The following is a 17,103-nucleotide window of genomic DNA, read 5'->3' on the forward strand; positions in this document are numbered from 1 at the left end:
AAACGTTAACCTCCCCTCCCTCTCATATTGACTCATCTTCTCTTCCGGTCACGGGTTATGGCGCAAGGGCGGAACTAGTGATGTGAGGGTTAAACGCTGGGGGGAAAACTGAAGCTGATGCTTCACTTTATAGAAAACAATGCATTGACAAGTGCTGACGCAAGCCGTGGGGGAGCATACTTCCCTCAAAATTTGAAAGGATATTAGGATATTACCACAACATTACTCTAAGGACATTATAAACATATATTTTTTTTTTGTTATGAACATGACTTAACCTGATGGAGGACGCACTCAGTCATTCAGGCAGTCTCTCTCTCTCGCACGTGTGCACTGTTTTGTGCTGTTGATTGTCTTCGTCGTCTTCCTCATTACATAAAACATTTCTTCATGCTAGGGTGTCGCCGGTGAATCCAGTGGAGAGAAATCCCCTTACAACTAACTGCAAACTGGCATTCAGATCTTCCTCCATTTTATTAGCAACGCCCCAACTTCCAACGATCCAATCAATTCCCGAAGGACAGAATCAAGTCCCGCCCTCTCATTTCAAATGCTGTTTCACTTGAATAGATGTCACAGTAGAGAAAAAAGACAATTGCTACTTCCGTTTCATGCTGTCTTTAATCCCCTGGAACAAACTACAAACATGATAAATTAGATTAGAACATGATGCATTGCTATGTCTGTCATAATTAAATAATTAAATAATTTTGGAGAAAGTGGCTGTACGTGTTTTTTTTTTTTTTTTACAGTCTTCCTTTAACGGACATTAATAAGACAATACTGCAAAAACAGTTTACTGTCAAGCGGTTATATTCCTGTTACATATTTATTGTCCAACATTCCTTATTTTTCTGTCATTAATTTAATTTCATATGTTGGTATTAATTCAATTTGTTCAGGCTGTATTTCAGCTTTAATGAATGTTTTTTTTTAAACAAAGCAACTAATTGCCATATCAACAGCAAGAATCTAGTGGAGTGCCTAGTCACTTTCACTCCAAAATGGCGGAAGCGCAGGGCTGCTGCTGGGCGCCACTGTTTCAATGGAACGTTCTATTGGCTTTCACTTCTTGTCAGTATTACATTTGCATTCTGATGACCCCTGACCGCTTGACATGATGACATAGACGCAAAGTAATCGGTTTAACTCATTTACATGGCAGAATTTTTATTTTGTAAGGTTTATAGAAAGGTTTATCCCACCCCTCTCAAATGGATTACAATTTCATTCGGTTTGGGCATTTTTATTCCGATTGAGGTGTTTATATGGAACATTTTCATTCAGATTGGACTTCTAAACTGATTACAATAATGCTCCATATAAACACACCTACTGTCTTCGTCTCAAAGAATGTGTTGGCAAAAGATTAATTTTCAGATGACCATAATTTAATCCCTCCAGCCATCAGTTCAGTCACTGAATGTCAGTTATAGTTCCATGTAGTTGATGTGCAGTCAGAAAGAGCATTATTACAGGGCATTTTCACCAGAACTGAACACATGAGTCACTTCTGCTCCATTCATACCTGCAACACAGCACATATAATTGACCAGATTTTACTCCTTACTGTATATACTGATCATCCAGAATGTATTGATAATAAATAATTAAAATTATTTCAAGTCTTGCAGGTTTGAAGCATCATGAGGGAGTAAATGATGACAAGAATTTTATTTTTGACTGAACTATCCCCTTAACGTGAAAAAAATGCTTCAGACGTATGAGAGTGAGAATAGAACATGGCTGAACACTGTCATGTGTCAGTACATTCTATGTACCAAACAGCACATGAGATCACAACATGAACGTCAGCAAAAATAATTGTTCAATCTAAGTCTTAGCCAGACTCTGTGCCAAAGTAAGGAAATTAAAAATTATTATTATTATTATCATTATTAAATAAATAGTTGTTCACATTATACAGATTAAATATATATCTTACAGATTTCTTAACCTGTGAGAAGTGGACAGAGAATTATCAGTCCCAGCAAACATAATAACGCATGCTTATCTTTCCTGTTACACATGTTAAAATATCTGTAACAAACTAAGTAACCACTAAGTAACATTTATAGCTGTTCTATCATGTCCCAAATGGCAAATGCATACAATGACTATAAACATGGTTAATTTGCCCACATTTGGTCAACCCACATATACAGAAATGCTCATCTCTGAACCCAGTTTAGACTGATGGATGTGAAATCAGGATCATTCCATTAGCAGTTCCTCTTCTTTCTTTTAGCAAGTTGAGCGTTTGATTTTCCAGCCATAAAACCTGTTGTTCGAAGAGACAACATTTGAATTTGTAAAGACTGCATCAGTCAGGCTTTGCTTAATGCTGATTGGGGGATGAAGATCACTGAATAAAGGCTTTGATTTGGGTCTGTTCCTCGCAGTCATATGGATACTGAAGATTTGGATTATTGCGCACAAATAAAATTGTTTCATGACCTGCTGAAGTCGCGTTTGGTCTCATACTGTATCGCCTTGTCTGTGTTTCGTGCACTTGCTTAGCCCTTTGTTGTGATAAACAGTAAAGTGTGTTAAGCTAAATTCAATTTCCGTTTTGTCAAACGGGTATAAAAAAAGGTAAGTATACCGTGGCAGACCTCATGTGAAGCCCTCATCGTGTTAAGCCTGAAGAAAAGACCATCGACTCTGCCATGCGACTCCACTGTGCACGGACAAGGGCCATAAGTATGGCTTTTGATTCTTCATCTTTTCTGTACCTTGCTTCACTTCTGTTTCAGTTTTATGACCAACTCTTGTTTCCATATCCCTACTATTACTACCACTCGCAAAGCACACACTATAGGCAGTGCAATTCTAACGACCTGCACACTTTGCCTATGTCTGTTAACACACTATTTTCTTTTTCTATTGATCTCTGGAATTATCAGTCTGCAGTAAACAAAGCAGATCATTACATCTATTACTAGTCAATCAAGACTAAACCTCATGGCCCTGACAGAGATGTGGATCAAACCAGAGGACAATGCTACTCCTGCAGTCCTCTCCAATAATTTCTCATTTTCCCACACTCCCCATCTGACTGGAAGAGATGGAGGTAGTGGTCTGCTTATCTCTAATGCTTGAAGGTGTATTCTTTTACCTTCTATGGGTACATCTAATTCATCCAAAAAGGTAACTTTCGACATAACCTATGCTCACTCTCACCCTCCTGGCTATCTGTTATGGTTTCATCTTTGCTTCCTCCCCTTAAACAGTTAGCATCTCTTGATGCTAACAGTGCTACTGACACTTTTTGCTCCATCTTGTTTAGACACTGTCTGCCCCTTGTCTTCCAGGCCACCCTGTCCCACCCCTTCATCCCTCTCCACAAACATTGTTCTAAAATCAGGGCTGCTGAAAGGGTATGACGCAAATGAAAAAATCCTACTGACCTTAATGTGTATCAGTCACTCCTCTCTTCCTTCTCCACTAATGTCGCCACTTCTAAAAGGTTGTACTATTAAAACAAAATTAACAATTCGTCTAACTTTCCCATGCTCTCGCATGACTTTGCCACATTCTTCATTAATAAAATTAAAACCATCAGTGCACAATTTTCCACACCACAATCTGTCAAACAGATCTTACCAGCAAACATACACTCGTTCACATCCTTCTCTCCACTCTCTGAAGCAGAAGTCTCCAAAAAAATCCTTTTTAATCATCCGACTACTTGTCCGCTTGATCCTATTCCATCTCATCTTCCCTTCTTCCTTTTATTGCAAAAACACTTGAACGAGCTGTGTTCAACCAAGTCTCTGCATTTCTCACACAGAACAACCTCCTCAACAGCAACCGGTCAGGTTTCAGAAGTGGACATTCATTCGAAGCTGCCTTGCTCTCAGTTGTTGAAGCCCTAAGACTGTCAAGAGCAGATTCCAAATCTTCAATACTTTTCTTACTGGATCTGTCCGTTGCTTTTTTTTTGGTTGTTAAAAAAAGGTGCGCTCGTTCAAAACAGTTGCATTCGATCCTACAATGGCTGTGCTGATTTGAATCCAGCGGTTCTGTTGTATCTCGTGTCACAAGTTCAGTGACGCAGGTAGTGCTGATTCTCTCCGTCCAATCAGTGATCAGCAGACTTTACACGTTTTGGTAACACTACGGTTCACTTGGAACCTCAATCAAGGTAGTACTGAAAAAAGTACCAGGTACCAGGTACTGTACCCAGTGGAAAATCCCCAAAAGTGAACCGTACCGTGCCATACCATGCAGTGGAAAAGTGCCATTTGAGGGGTGAGGTGTCCAAGTCGCAACATTTAACAACTGGGGTGCCTCAGGGCTCAGTTCTTGGACCACTTCTCTTCTCTGTCTTCATGGCATCACTAGGTTCTGTCATTCAGAATCATGGCTTTTCATTTCACTGCTATGCTAGTGACACTCAGCTCTACCTCTCATTCCATCCTGATGATCCAACGATAGCTGCTCGCATCTCAGCTTGTCTAACAGACATTTCTTGCTGGACGAAGGACCATCACCTTCAACTCAACCTTGCCAAGACAGAACTACTTGTGGTTCCATCAAACCCATCGTTTCATCGCAAGTCCTTCAGATTTGCTTTATTATACACCAAGAAGATCAGGCCCTTTCCTTCGGAACATGCTTCACAACTCTTTGTTCAAGCTCTTTTTCTGTCCAGGCTGGACTATTGCAATGCTCTCTTTGCAGGTCTTCCAGCCAGTTCTATCAAACCTTTACAATTAATCCAGAACGCGGCAGCAAGATTATTTTTTAATGAGCTGAAAAAGAATGCGTCACACCTCTGTTTATCAATTTGCACTGGCTATCAGTAGCTGCTCGCATAAAATTCAAGGCATTGATGTTTGCCTACAAAACCACCACTGGTTCTGCACCCCTTTCCCTTAATTCATTACTTCAGACTTATGTGCCCTCTAGAAGCTTACATTCTGCAAGTGAACGTTGCTTTATTGTGTCATCCCAAAGAGGCACAAAATCACTTTCAATGACTCTTAAATTAAATGTTCCCTCCTGGTGGAATGACCTGCCCAACTCAATCCAAGCAGCTGAGTCTTTAGTCATCTTCAAGAATCGGCTAAAAACACATCTCTTCCATCTTTATTTGACCCTCTAACTCTAGCACTCTCTATTCTAATTCTATTACTTGCCCCTTTTAGACTTGCACTTTATTCATTTTTAATTTATTATACAATTAACAAAAGCAAAAAAGGTCTCTAGCACTATAGCTTGCTCCATTCTTTTTTCTATTCTATCTGTTTTCTTTTTATTTATTATATAATTAAAAAAACCTTGCTACGTATACTGCATTAAGCTAACTGAGACATGGTTAAGTACTTTCATATCATTGCTTTTTTTATTGATTTTGATTGCTTCCATTGTCCACATTTGTAGGTCGCTTTAGATACAAGCATCTGCTAAATGACTAAATGTAATTTCCTGATTATATTGCGTTTTTGGTGTATTTTATAGTTCTATTTTCAGTCACAGCATGTTGGAGAAAATGTCTTTTGTGGCACATGACAAGTAAAGGGTAAACAATTGCAGAAATTTTATTTTAAGGGTTTAAAAAGAGGTCTTGTTTAACATTACGTAGAAACAATTTTTGGAAACGAGCTGGCAGCAGAAATCACACATAACAGAATGAAATGTTATTTCATATTAAGTAAACAATTTAATAATGCAATTGACAAACATAAAGTTATTGATATGACAACTATAAACAAAAGTAATAACAATAAAATTAATGCCGCGATTTCAATATTCATAAAGATTCATTTTTAGGTGTCGTCAATGCGTCAGTTTTGTACATTTAAATGCATTTAGTAAGTATTTGTACGTTTAGATGCTAACAATACATCAGTATTGTACGTTTTAGTGCCTGTAAAACGTAAGTAAATGTAGAAACAGATTTTACATAAAATACAAACAAATTATCATAAGATCACGTTGGTCTGATGGGACTGTTCATTCTCTGCTCACTTCTTACAGGTAAATACTGTTCTATATGCCCTTTAAAGGGGTCATATGATGCTTTTAAAGATCATTATTTTGTGTATTTGGAGTAACAGAATATGTTGACATGCTTTAATGTTCAAAAACACATTATTTTTCAAATTCTGTACATTATTGTAGGTCCTCTATGCCCCGCCTCTCAAACGCATCGTTTTCTACAAAGTCCCTCATTCTGACAAGCGCAGTCTGCTCTGATTGGCCAACTGACCCAGTGCATTGTGACTGGCCGAACACCACAAGCACTCGTCGGAAATGTAACGCCCCTTTCCCTAATTGCGAGCTTCATCTTTCAACATAAATGTAAAGGCAGTTAATAATGTCCTTAATTTTACCATCAGTTCAAGCCCGAAAGGGGAACAGAGTCGCGTGACAGACACAGTGATGATGCTTGTATGTGTTTGCAGTGCACAAGCCACGGACGGTTAAGACAGCTGACTCCACTGTGTGACCCTCTCTCTCTCTCTCTCACACACACACACACACATACACTCACACACACAACGCGCAAAACTCTGCATTTGAACAGTCAATAGCAAATACTTAAACTAATAACAAATCATACTTACAGTAGCTGATTCAGAAGTGCCAGATTGTGTAGCAAAGTCAGAATTACCTCCTCTCCTATGTTCTCGAAACGGTCGTCCATAAAATGCGTTGCTGTTCTGTTGTAAGCAATCTTAAAGATTCCTAAATGCATCTACTTTCGGAAGGCCAAGCCTAGATACACACAGCATCTCCCTGACATGGCTGCTTCAACACTAACTGCGGTTACTGAAACCACGCCTTCTTTCTTTGTGTGAACATTTGGGTAGAATTATGCAAATATTTCCATATAGTGACGTAGATATGTGGGGGCGTGTTAGAACGAGTCGTTTTAGGGGGGTGTGGCAGAGTCTTAACTTTTATAAAAAATATCTCTTTGGATTTGAGACTTTAGTCTTTGCAACTTTACAGATCTTCTTCATGCACCTAGAGCTTGTAACATTTCCGTGATGTTTCGTTTATTCTGGATGATGTGTTGTCAGTTCGCACTTGTGCTTCACAGCAAGACGGTTCCTGGTTCTCCATCCACAACTTAAAGACATTCGATATATGTGAATTGGAGAAACACATTTGCCTGGGTATGCTAGTTCTGTGATGGACTGGCTACCTGTCGAAGGTGTCCCCTACCTGCTGGAATAGGCTCCAGCATCCCCACGACCCTACAGAAGATAAATGGTATAAACGGTACAGAGAATGGGTGGATAATGATCATCCAGGTGTACTTGTGTTTCAGGTACCAGTGGCCCTTACCAAAAAGAAGTATACTTCAAGTTTATTTTATTAAGTATACTTAAGTAAAGTTCAAGTATATTTTTAAGTATACTTTATGTAGTAAGTATGCAAATATCAGTGTACTAGTATTATTATTATTAGTATATTTCAATACTCCTTGGGACTAAATTGGCCCACTTTTTTAGTATATAAAAGTATACTTTTGATTATACTTTAAGTGTAACAGTAGTAAACTTTGAGTACACAACTAGTTTACATCTACATTTTAGTTCCCTTTCATAGGTCACTTAGATGCTGCGGTGACGTCACTGTATGGGAACACCTCTTGGTGTGACGAATGTCTGAAGCCCTGTAACATCTATGGTATCCTATTGGCCAAATAGCGCTTGGCACCGCCTTACGCATGCGTACGCATCGTATACCCGGGTGCCGCGCGCTATTTCGCTCAGATTTCATTTCCTTCAGGAAAGAGAATCATCTGTGCCCTGGAATCATCTCGCGTTCATAGCGGTTTTCTTCGAGCAGTGCTAACTCCTCTTCGCGGACGCGATGAGCTTTCGGAAGTGCAAGGAACCGTGTACCAGGTTCATCACGAAGGGAGACACTCACGAAAGGTGCGTAGTCTGTTTGGGATTACATCACGTGCAGTCTGCGCTTAGTGGCCTTTCCTCTTGTCCCCATTGTGATGGCCTGCGACTTAAAGTACTGCGCTCGAGGGTAGAAGTGTTTTCCAAGGTCACCCCCGCGTCCAACCCCCGCCGTGTCGCTTCTGCGGCTGCCGAGGCACCGCACAAGGCGATGGCTTGGGGAGACATGTGCGACCTGACTTACGACGACAGCGTGGCGCTGGAGTTTTCTCCACATCGCTCGCTCTCCCCTACCCGAGTGCAGGAAACCAGCTTCGTCTAACCCGTCGTTTTCTCGGACGGGGGTTTACAGCCCACCCCGGAGGCATACGATGCTATCTCCTTCGGTTGTGGGCAGTATGACGACGACGTTTTATCCACCGCGGCCTCGGAGTCTGAGGACTTCATGGCTGATACGGACAGCCCTCTCCCTCCTAGCGGACAGGAGAAGCGTGTTTCCCCCTCCTACAGCGAGCTGTTGGATGTGGTTTCTCGTGCGGTGGGTAAGCTGGGACTGGATTGGGAGGTTGAGAAGGCCGAGGCCCAACCTTCATCGAAGCTGGACGACCGTTTTTTAACTAGTCGTGCTCCTGCGCAGCCCCGTAGGCCCCTGCCTTTTTTCCCGGACCTCCACCAGGAGGTTTCGAGGTCGTGGAAGCAGCCCTACTCGGCGCGCATCACGAAGTTGCGGCCGCGGATTTCGCCACCATTTCTGATATGGCGAACCGTGGCTATGCAGCGATGCCTCCGGTGGAAGAGACTCTCGCCGAACATCTCGCGCCTAATTCGGCCACGGCATGGAAGTCTCGACCCCTCCTTCCTTCAAAGGCGTGTCGAGTCACATCTAGCCTCGTCGGGAAATCTTACATGGCTGCTGGCCAGGCGGCCGCATCGCTCCACTCTATGGCGGTCCTCCAGGCCTACCAAGCGGAGCTTTTAAAAGATCTCGACGAGGGGGAGGGCATCACACCTGAGGCTGTGAAAGAGCTGCGTCGAGCAACAGATTTGGCGCTACGCGCTACCAAACATACTGCTCGGGCAGTGGGCTGTTCCATGGCTGGTTTGATTACGGTTGAGCGCCACCTTTGGCTGAATCTCACCGATATCAAAGAAAAGGATAAATCCTTTCTCATGGACGCGCCCGTTTCTAAGGACGGTTTGTTTGGAGAGGCAGTTACGTCAGTGGTGGATAAATTTAGCGCAGCGAAACAGCAATCAGCCGCTTTCCGCCAGCTGATTCCACGCAGACCCAGGGAGATTGAACGGCGGCAGGCGCCCGCGCGGTCTCGTTCAACCTCTTCAAACCGCCAACGGGCTGCCTCACGGGAAGAGCCTTCGCCTATGGCGCCCCCTCGTAAGGACTGGGGTCCTAAGGCTTTTCCACCAGCTCGCCAGCGACAGCGGAAAAGATTGGACCTGAGCTCGACGGCTAATGCCTCTCGCTCTCGGGCTCCTAATAGCAGCTCCTGATATTCTCGCTGCTTGCCAGGGACTGTGCCCTCCACTAGAGAGCGCTGTTGGACAGTTTTCGCGCATCCAACCCTCTCACTGCAGTCCCCACGCTCAAACATTGACTGTCTCGCCGCAAAAGGCGCTTCGAGCAGCATTGGATCGAGCAACCATATCAGGCGTTTCCTCAGACACTCTGCGCGATTCAGCCTTCAGAATCCGAGGAACGTTCCAAGGGTCTGGCAAAGACGGCCAGTTTATGACGGCTCACACAGCTGCCGCTTTTTCGCTAGCGGCAGAGCCCGATGTTCATCTTGTTGGATTAACTCCTGCCGTAGACACGCTTCAGGATTATACACAACGAGATGCAACGGATTTGACGCACGCGCTTCCCCGGCTTACGGACGCCGCGAGCTTTCCGTATTCGGGCATGTTAACATGTATGAAAACATTGCAAAAGGCGGAAACCTTGAAACCACTGATGCTATTTCGGGCCGCGTGGGAACGCTTGCCCGGCATTTCACAATGGGTGTTACGCACGATTCGTCTTGGATACACCATTCAGTTTCGAAAAGGTCCGCCTCCTTTCCGTGGAATTCTTCCCACGGTTGTGAAACCAGAGGAAGTCGCGGTGCTGCGGCAAGAAATGACAGTTCTGCTGAGGAAAGGGGCTATAGAAGAAGTACACCCCTCTCAGATGGTGTCAGGTTTTTACAGCCGCTATTTTGTTGTACCAAAAAAAGGGGGCGGTTTGCGACTCATATTGGATCTACGCCGTTTGAATCTTGCACTCAGGACGAGCAAATTCAAGATGTTAACGGTAAAGTCCATTTTGTCTCAGATTCAACCGGATAACCTTTCTGGGAATAGATTTGGACTCTCGCGCGATGACAGCCAGACTATCTCTCCCGCGCGTTCAGTCTCTCATGTCATGCGTGCGTCACTTCAAAGTAGGTCGCACAGGGACGGTGAGTCTGTGCCTCAGGCTGTTAGGTCTGATGGCAGCGGCATCCCCTGTAATCCGTCTGGGCTTACTTGTCTTGGGCCCATTTCAGTGGTGGACGAAAAGTCAGAACATTTCACCCCGTTGTTTTCCGCATCGTACGATTTCGGTGACACGGAGGTGTGTTATGTCAATAAAACAGTGGATGTCAACCGAGTTCCTTCTAGCCGGAGTTCGGCTGGGGATTTGTGCTTCCCGAGAGAATGTCACGACGGACGCGTCTTTGACCGGTTGGGGAGCTGTTTGTCAAGGGCGCCCAGCTCACGGAGTGTGGACGGCGACACAACGCGGTTGGCACATAAACAGTTTGGAACTACTGGCAGTTTTTCTAGCTCTCCAGTATTTCTCAAATCTGCTGACCGGCCGTCATGTACTACTCAGGTCAGACAACATGGCGGTTGTGTCGTACCTGAATCATCAAGGAGGGTTACGCTCTCGCCCCCTGTGCAGGCTGGCGAGGAGTATTCTTCTTTGGTCTCGGAACAGATTTCTGTCGATCCGAGCGGTTCATGTCCCCGGACGTTTGAACTTCGGAGCGGATCTGCTATCCAGACAGACTTTGGAGCAGGGGGAGTGGAGATTACACCCACAGACGGTGAGCCTTTTATGGCAGATATTTGGAGAGGCGAGAGTGGACTTATTTGCGTCGAGCACGACTACGCATTGCCCGCTGTGGTTCTCCCTATGCCCTCCATCGCCCCTAGGCTTAGATGCATTAGCTCACGATTGGCCCAGGACCAGCTTGTATGCTTTTCCTCCAATTCGTCTAATTCCAGCGGTGTTGTCCAGGATACGGCTGGACAGAGTGGAGCAGCTGCTGCTGGTGGCTCCGTGGTGGCCCACACAGCCGTGGTTTGCGGAACTGGTCAGTCTAGTAGCGGGCTCTCCATGGGAGATTCCCCTCGGGCAGGACTTACTATCGCAAGCACGAGGGATGATTTGGCACCCAAGGCCAGATATGTGGAAACTGTGGGCGTGGCCTCTGAGCGGAGTGAGTTAATATGTCCCGGTCTTTCTGCGGAAACCTCTGAGACTGTAATGAATTCCAGAGCAGCATCTACGAGACGCTTATATGCTTTCAAATGGAAGCTGTTTACGACCTGGTGTGGTTTTCGTAGTATGGATCCAGTTTACTGCCCAGTAGCTTCAGTACTGGAGTTCCTTCAAGACCGTTTCTCTTGGATGGAGTAACGCCAGCAACTTTGAAGGTTTACGTGGCAGCCATTTCAGCTAACCACGTATATATAGATGGTGCTTCAGTGGGCCGCCATCCGCTGGTCTCTTCTCGCTTTTTACAAGGTGCGCGACGGCTGAGGCCTTTCCGCCCTGTGCGAGTTCCTTCATGGGATTTATCTATTGTGCTGCAAGGTCTATCAGGACATCCATTTGAGCCCTTGGAAACCATACTGGATAAAATCCTGACCTTGAAGACAGTTCTTCTTATGGCTTTATCCTCCCTTAAGAGAGTTGGGGATTTACAGGCTCTTTCTGTTTCGCCGTCGTGCATGGACTTTGCACCGGACTCTGTGAAGGTATTGCTGCGACCGAGGCCTAATTATGTCCCTAAGGTCGCTTCGAACCCCTTTCATTTTCAGCAGGTGGTCTTGGAGGCTTTACCCCCTGCTGAGACAGGATCAGGAGATCTAAGTCTTTGCCCTGTCAGAGCGCTCAAGACTTATGTCGATCGAACAGCCCCATGGCGTGAGTCCGACCAGCTGTTTGTCTGTTTTGGACACAAGAATAGAGGCCATGCTGTCACGAAGCAACGCATGTCCCATTGGTTGGTGGAGGCAATATCTTTAGCCTATGAGGCGCGCGGTCTCGCATCGCCTCTAGGAGTCAGAGCTCATTCCACTAGAGCAGTTGCTTCCTCTCAGGCTGTCCTCAGTGGATCTTCTATGACTGATATCTGTGCTGCGGCAGGATGGTCCTCATCGAACACTTTTATCAAGTTTTACAGTCTGGATGTAAGGACGGCTCCTGGCTCCCGGGTTCTCTCCGCTTGAGCAGATGCTTCCTTGGATCCCAGCTATCAGGTACGTCAGGCGTTATGGTATAGGGTTCCCATACGGTGACGTCACCGCAGCATCGAAGTGACCTATGAAAGGGAACATCTCGGTTACGTATGTAACCACGGTTCCCTGAATAGGGAACGAGATGCTGCGGTCCCGGCCGTTCCATACCTGATAGCATTCTTCTCTTCAGTTCATGAAATCTGAGCGAAATAGCGCACGGCACCCGGGTATAAGATGCGTACGCATGCGTAAGGCGGTGCCAAGCGCTATTTGGCCAATAGGATTGGCGAGATGGTATAGGGCTTCAGACATTCGTCACACCGAGAGGTGTTCCCATACGGTGACGTCACCGCAGCATCTCGTTCCCTATTCAGGGAACCGTGGTGACATTAGTAACCGAGATGTTTGTACTTTAACTACACTAAAAGTGAACTTCTAGGTATATTGATAGTTTACTAATTAAATATTTGTAGCATTTTTAGTACACTCACATATACGTGAAATATAGTCTCAGTAAATACTAGTTTAGTAGTTTTATACTGCAAGTAAACTCATAAGTTTTCTTAAAGTATGATGTAAAGTTAACTTAAAGTATACTACTATGTCCCTATTTAGGTAATAATTTATATATATTTTGTTATATGAATATCTGAACATACAAAACATCAAAAAAAAGAACAGGGTATCTGCTTTTAAACAAAAACATTTTATTCTAGCTTCATGCATTCTTTTTTATAAACACTAGAATGTGGGTAAGTTTCATAAACAAGAGAAAGAAAGAAAGAAAGAAAGAAAGAACATTTTGAACAAAAAGCTGAAAAAAAAAAAACTGGATTCAGAATGATAATCAAAACATAGATGGAGTCAATCAACACCCTAAAGCTTGACAGTGATTACTTCTTCGTGGGTTGACATTTTATTCCATAACGTTACACAGTTTTAATGCTGTTTTATGTCTGATGATTGTGTTGTGCGTGTGGAAGCATTTGTTGTTTCGGTTTCTTTTTCTTATTTTTGACAAATAAAGTATAAAGTCATCAGCATTAGTGAAAGCAGCTGTTCAAGTGACCAAACACCAAATTATTATTTCTAACATACTGTTATAAACGCTTATATCAAGTGTCTTTGCCTATTTTCCTAATTAGCACAAACTGACAGTTAATTAGTCTGCAGTAATCACTCAAGAAAACGTATGATTTAATAAGAATAATTTAAGAGAGAAACTGTTTTTCACTAGACTTTGTGCAAGCATACAGCTCCATGCATCATCCTGAATTATAAAAAAAGACACTGATTTATCAACAAGCAGACAGTTAATATGAAATAAATGTGCCAAACTGAGCAAAAATACTACAATGCAACAATCTATAATCATAGGGGTCTGCTTGGTAAAGGGACAGTTCACCTAAAACTAACAATTCTGTTATCATTCAATCATCCTCATGCCATTCCAAATCATCTTCACAACAAAAAAGAAAGTTATTTTTATGAAGATATTCTCTTTTTTCTCTTTATTTTTGTCCATCCATTGGAAATCTAGGCAATAGGTTTTGTGGTTCCAAACTCAAAATCTTATGAGTTCGGAACCACATGAGGGAGAGTAAATGATGACAGAATTTAAAATTTTGGGTGAATTATCCCTTTAATATATCAAATACATTATTTGCAATGGCACTGAAAAGAAATATATTCAATTACATAAGACTAATATTTCTTAAACATGATATTATGAGGTCTTTGTATAATTAAAGCGGTCATATGATGCTGCTAAAAAGAACATTATTTTGTGTATTTGGTGTAATGAAATGTGTTTATACGGTTTAAGGTTAAAAAACACATTATTTTCCACATACTGTACATTATTGTTTCTCCTCTATGCCCCGCCTTCTGAAACACGTCGATTTTCACAAGGCTTATCGCTCTGAAAAGCGAGGTGTGCTGTGATTGGCCAGCTATACAGCGCGTTGTGATTGGCCGAATGCCTCAAGTGTGTGATGGAAATGTTACGCCTCTTAACATATTGTGATGCCTTTTCCGGCCAGAGCGATGAGACATAAACATAAACCCATTATAAACGTGGTATAAACATGATTTCTAGTGGTATTTTCTTTTGGAAGGCAATAACAAAGTAGTTTTTTCTTTCTCAACGAAACAGCGTCACAAACTGCAGCCTTGAGTGAGCGGAGGCAGGAGTCCTAGAGTGAGCCGCGGTCTAGAGTGAGCTGCAGCCGGCTTAAGTGAGCAGAGGCGGGCGGCTTGAGGCAGGTTCTATGAAGGAGCAGGGGTGTAGCCATCTTTTCAGAAGTGAGGGGGACAGAAATTTATATATATATATATATATATATATATATATATATATATATATATATATATATATATATATATATATAGTTATATACATATAGATACACACACACACACACACACACACACACACACACACATATATACATTATATATATATATATATATATATATATATATATATATATATAACATTACAATATAACATTTCTGTAATCTATATAGCCTACCAGTCAACAGTTTTTGAACAGTCAGATTTTTAATGTTTTATAAAGAAGTCTCTTCTGCTCCCCAAGCCTGCATTTATTTTATCCAAAGTACAGCAAAAGCAGTAATATTGTGAAATATTTTTTACTATTTAAAATAACTGTTTTCTATTTGAATGTATTTTAAACTGTAATTTATTCCTGTGATCAAAGGTGAATTTTCAGCATCATTACTCCAGTCTTCAGTGTCACATCCTTCAGAAATCATTCTAATATGCTGATTTGCTGGTTATCAATATTTAAAACAGATGAGTACATTTTTTTTCAGTATTCTTCGATGAATAGAAGGATCCAAAAATAAGCATTTATGTGAAATAAAAAGCTTTTGCAACTTTATACACTATATCATTCAAAAGCTTACAGTCAGTATAATTTTTATTTTTTGGAAAAGAAATTATAGAAATTAATACTTTTATTTAGCAAGAAGGCTTTAAATTGATCAAAAGTGATGATAAAGACATAATTTCACAAAAGATGTCTATTTCAGATAAATGCTGTTCTTCTGAACTTTCTATTCATCAAAGAAACCTGAAAATTCTACTCCGCTGTTTTCAAAATCATCATTAGTGTTTTTTGAGTAGCAAATCATAATATCAGAATGATTTCTGAAGGATTGTGTGACTGGAGTAATGGAGTTAAATCAACCCAATGAAACCATTGAAACCCTTTACTCTGGTTATATAAATACTTTCCTTTAACCCATAATGACTTCACTGCAATCACTCAAATTAACACTATGATAGTGTTTATTTAACAAAATAAATCTAAATCTTACTCTAAATGCACAAATAAGGCAATTTAAACTTGATCCCAAGTTCAATGGAAAAACATTATCAAACTGTTCCTTAGATATTGCAATTGCAATGCAACATAACTAGGGCTGGGCGATGTATCGCATGCAATTGTCACGCGCATTTCGTCAGTAAAGCCGGTTCCCTGATTACCGCTAAATCGCCATCACCTGCTTTCAAATGGAGCGGCATTTAATATACAGAGCCGTAGATCACTGAAAAGCTATGCAATATCGCGTTCATTATCGCAGATGAATCGCCTTCGATAATGAACGCGATATTGCGTATCTTTTCAGTGATCTACGGCTCTGTATATTAAATGCCGCTCCATTTGAAAGCAGGTGATGGCAATTTAGCGGTAATCAGGGAACCGGCTTTACTGACGAAATGCGCGTGACAATTGCATGCGATACATCGCCCAGCCCTAAACATAACCATATTAACTCACGTGGGCCCACTCACACACATACATACACTCACTCTCACCCCCGTTGCAGGCCTGTACCATTGCTGGTGATCATTGTGGCCACGAAAATAAACAGACAACTGGCCGCTTCACTCCGAAGAGCCAAACAAAATGTAAACTGAGGTACCTTTAATCCAATGAGTTCTCCCGATTTAGGATCCTCGAATCATGGGTGCTGATCATCCCTGACAAGGCGTCTGGACCTCCCCAGCGATCCCTCGTTGCCAGGGGAACTCTGAACCCCTCGGTGGCTCAGAGCGCTACTTGGGCGTCGAGTCCTGCCGCTCCTCTGAATCACTCACAGTTTGCAAGTAAACTACTAAATGACAGTAACAAAGTCTGTTTTAAGTTTCAAATAACTTGCACGGGACTCGCTTGAATGTAAATGAAGGCTGACTGATGACGCATTACTTTCTCTGCGCCAAACACAGACTATTGTGAAAACAAATAACATTAATCAGCGATCGGCTGGCTGAAGTAGTTACTAGTTCCCTCTTAAAAGGCTAAACAAATGAAATAAATCAATCCTGTTTGGATTAATCTTGATTTTTGTCACTCACACACACAGCAGTGCCTTGCACACACCATTCTCTCTTTTTTCCACCGATCTCTCTGTACCTCCCTCAACTTCTCAAGAGCCAATAATAGTAATGGGTTTATCGAGTTATAGTCCAATAAATACAAGGTAAACCCAAACATGATTGTAAAACCGTGTAAATTACAAACGAACCCTGATACAAACTAATGCTCTTAAAGGAACAGATAACAATATCATTTTATACTAAAGAAAAATAAAATCAGTACCCAAACATTAAATAAAGTTGGTTTTTAAATCACTGGGTTTCACTTTCCCCACTCTAAACTCTCATGTCCTCATGACGCTATAGGGAAACTCAAAA

At 42.3% G+C, this 17,103-nt stretch overlaps 1 protein-coding gene across 2 annotated transcripts in view; it reads right to left on the reverse strand.

The window, feature by feature from the left end:
• The window catches only part of LOC109053808, a 28,625-nt gene extending 11,825 nt beyond the window's left edge, over positions 1 to 16,800 (reverse strand). Inside the window, exon 1 of one of the 2 annotated variants that reach the window (XM_042740859.1) lies at positions 16,332 to 16,800. The gene's annotated coding sequence lies outside the window, so the exon portion shown is untranslated. Of the gene's footprint in view, positions 1 to 16,224 lie in introns of both variants that reach the window. The other variant, XM_042740858.1, reaches the window with a different exon arrangement.
• Positions 16,801 to 17,103: the final 303 nt, after the last annotated feature.

This window comes from Cyprinus carpio, chromosome B16 (assembly GCF_018340385.1).
Source record: "Cyprinus carpio isolate SPL01 chromosome B16, ASM1834038v1, whole genome shotgun sequence".
Lineage (NCBI taxonomy): Eukaryota > Metazoa > Chordata > Actinopteri > Cypriniformes > Cyprinidae > Cyprinus > Cyprinus carpio.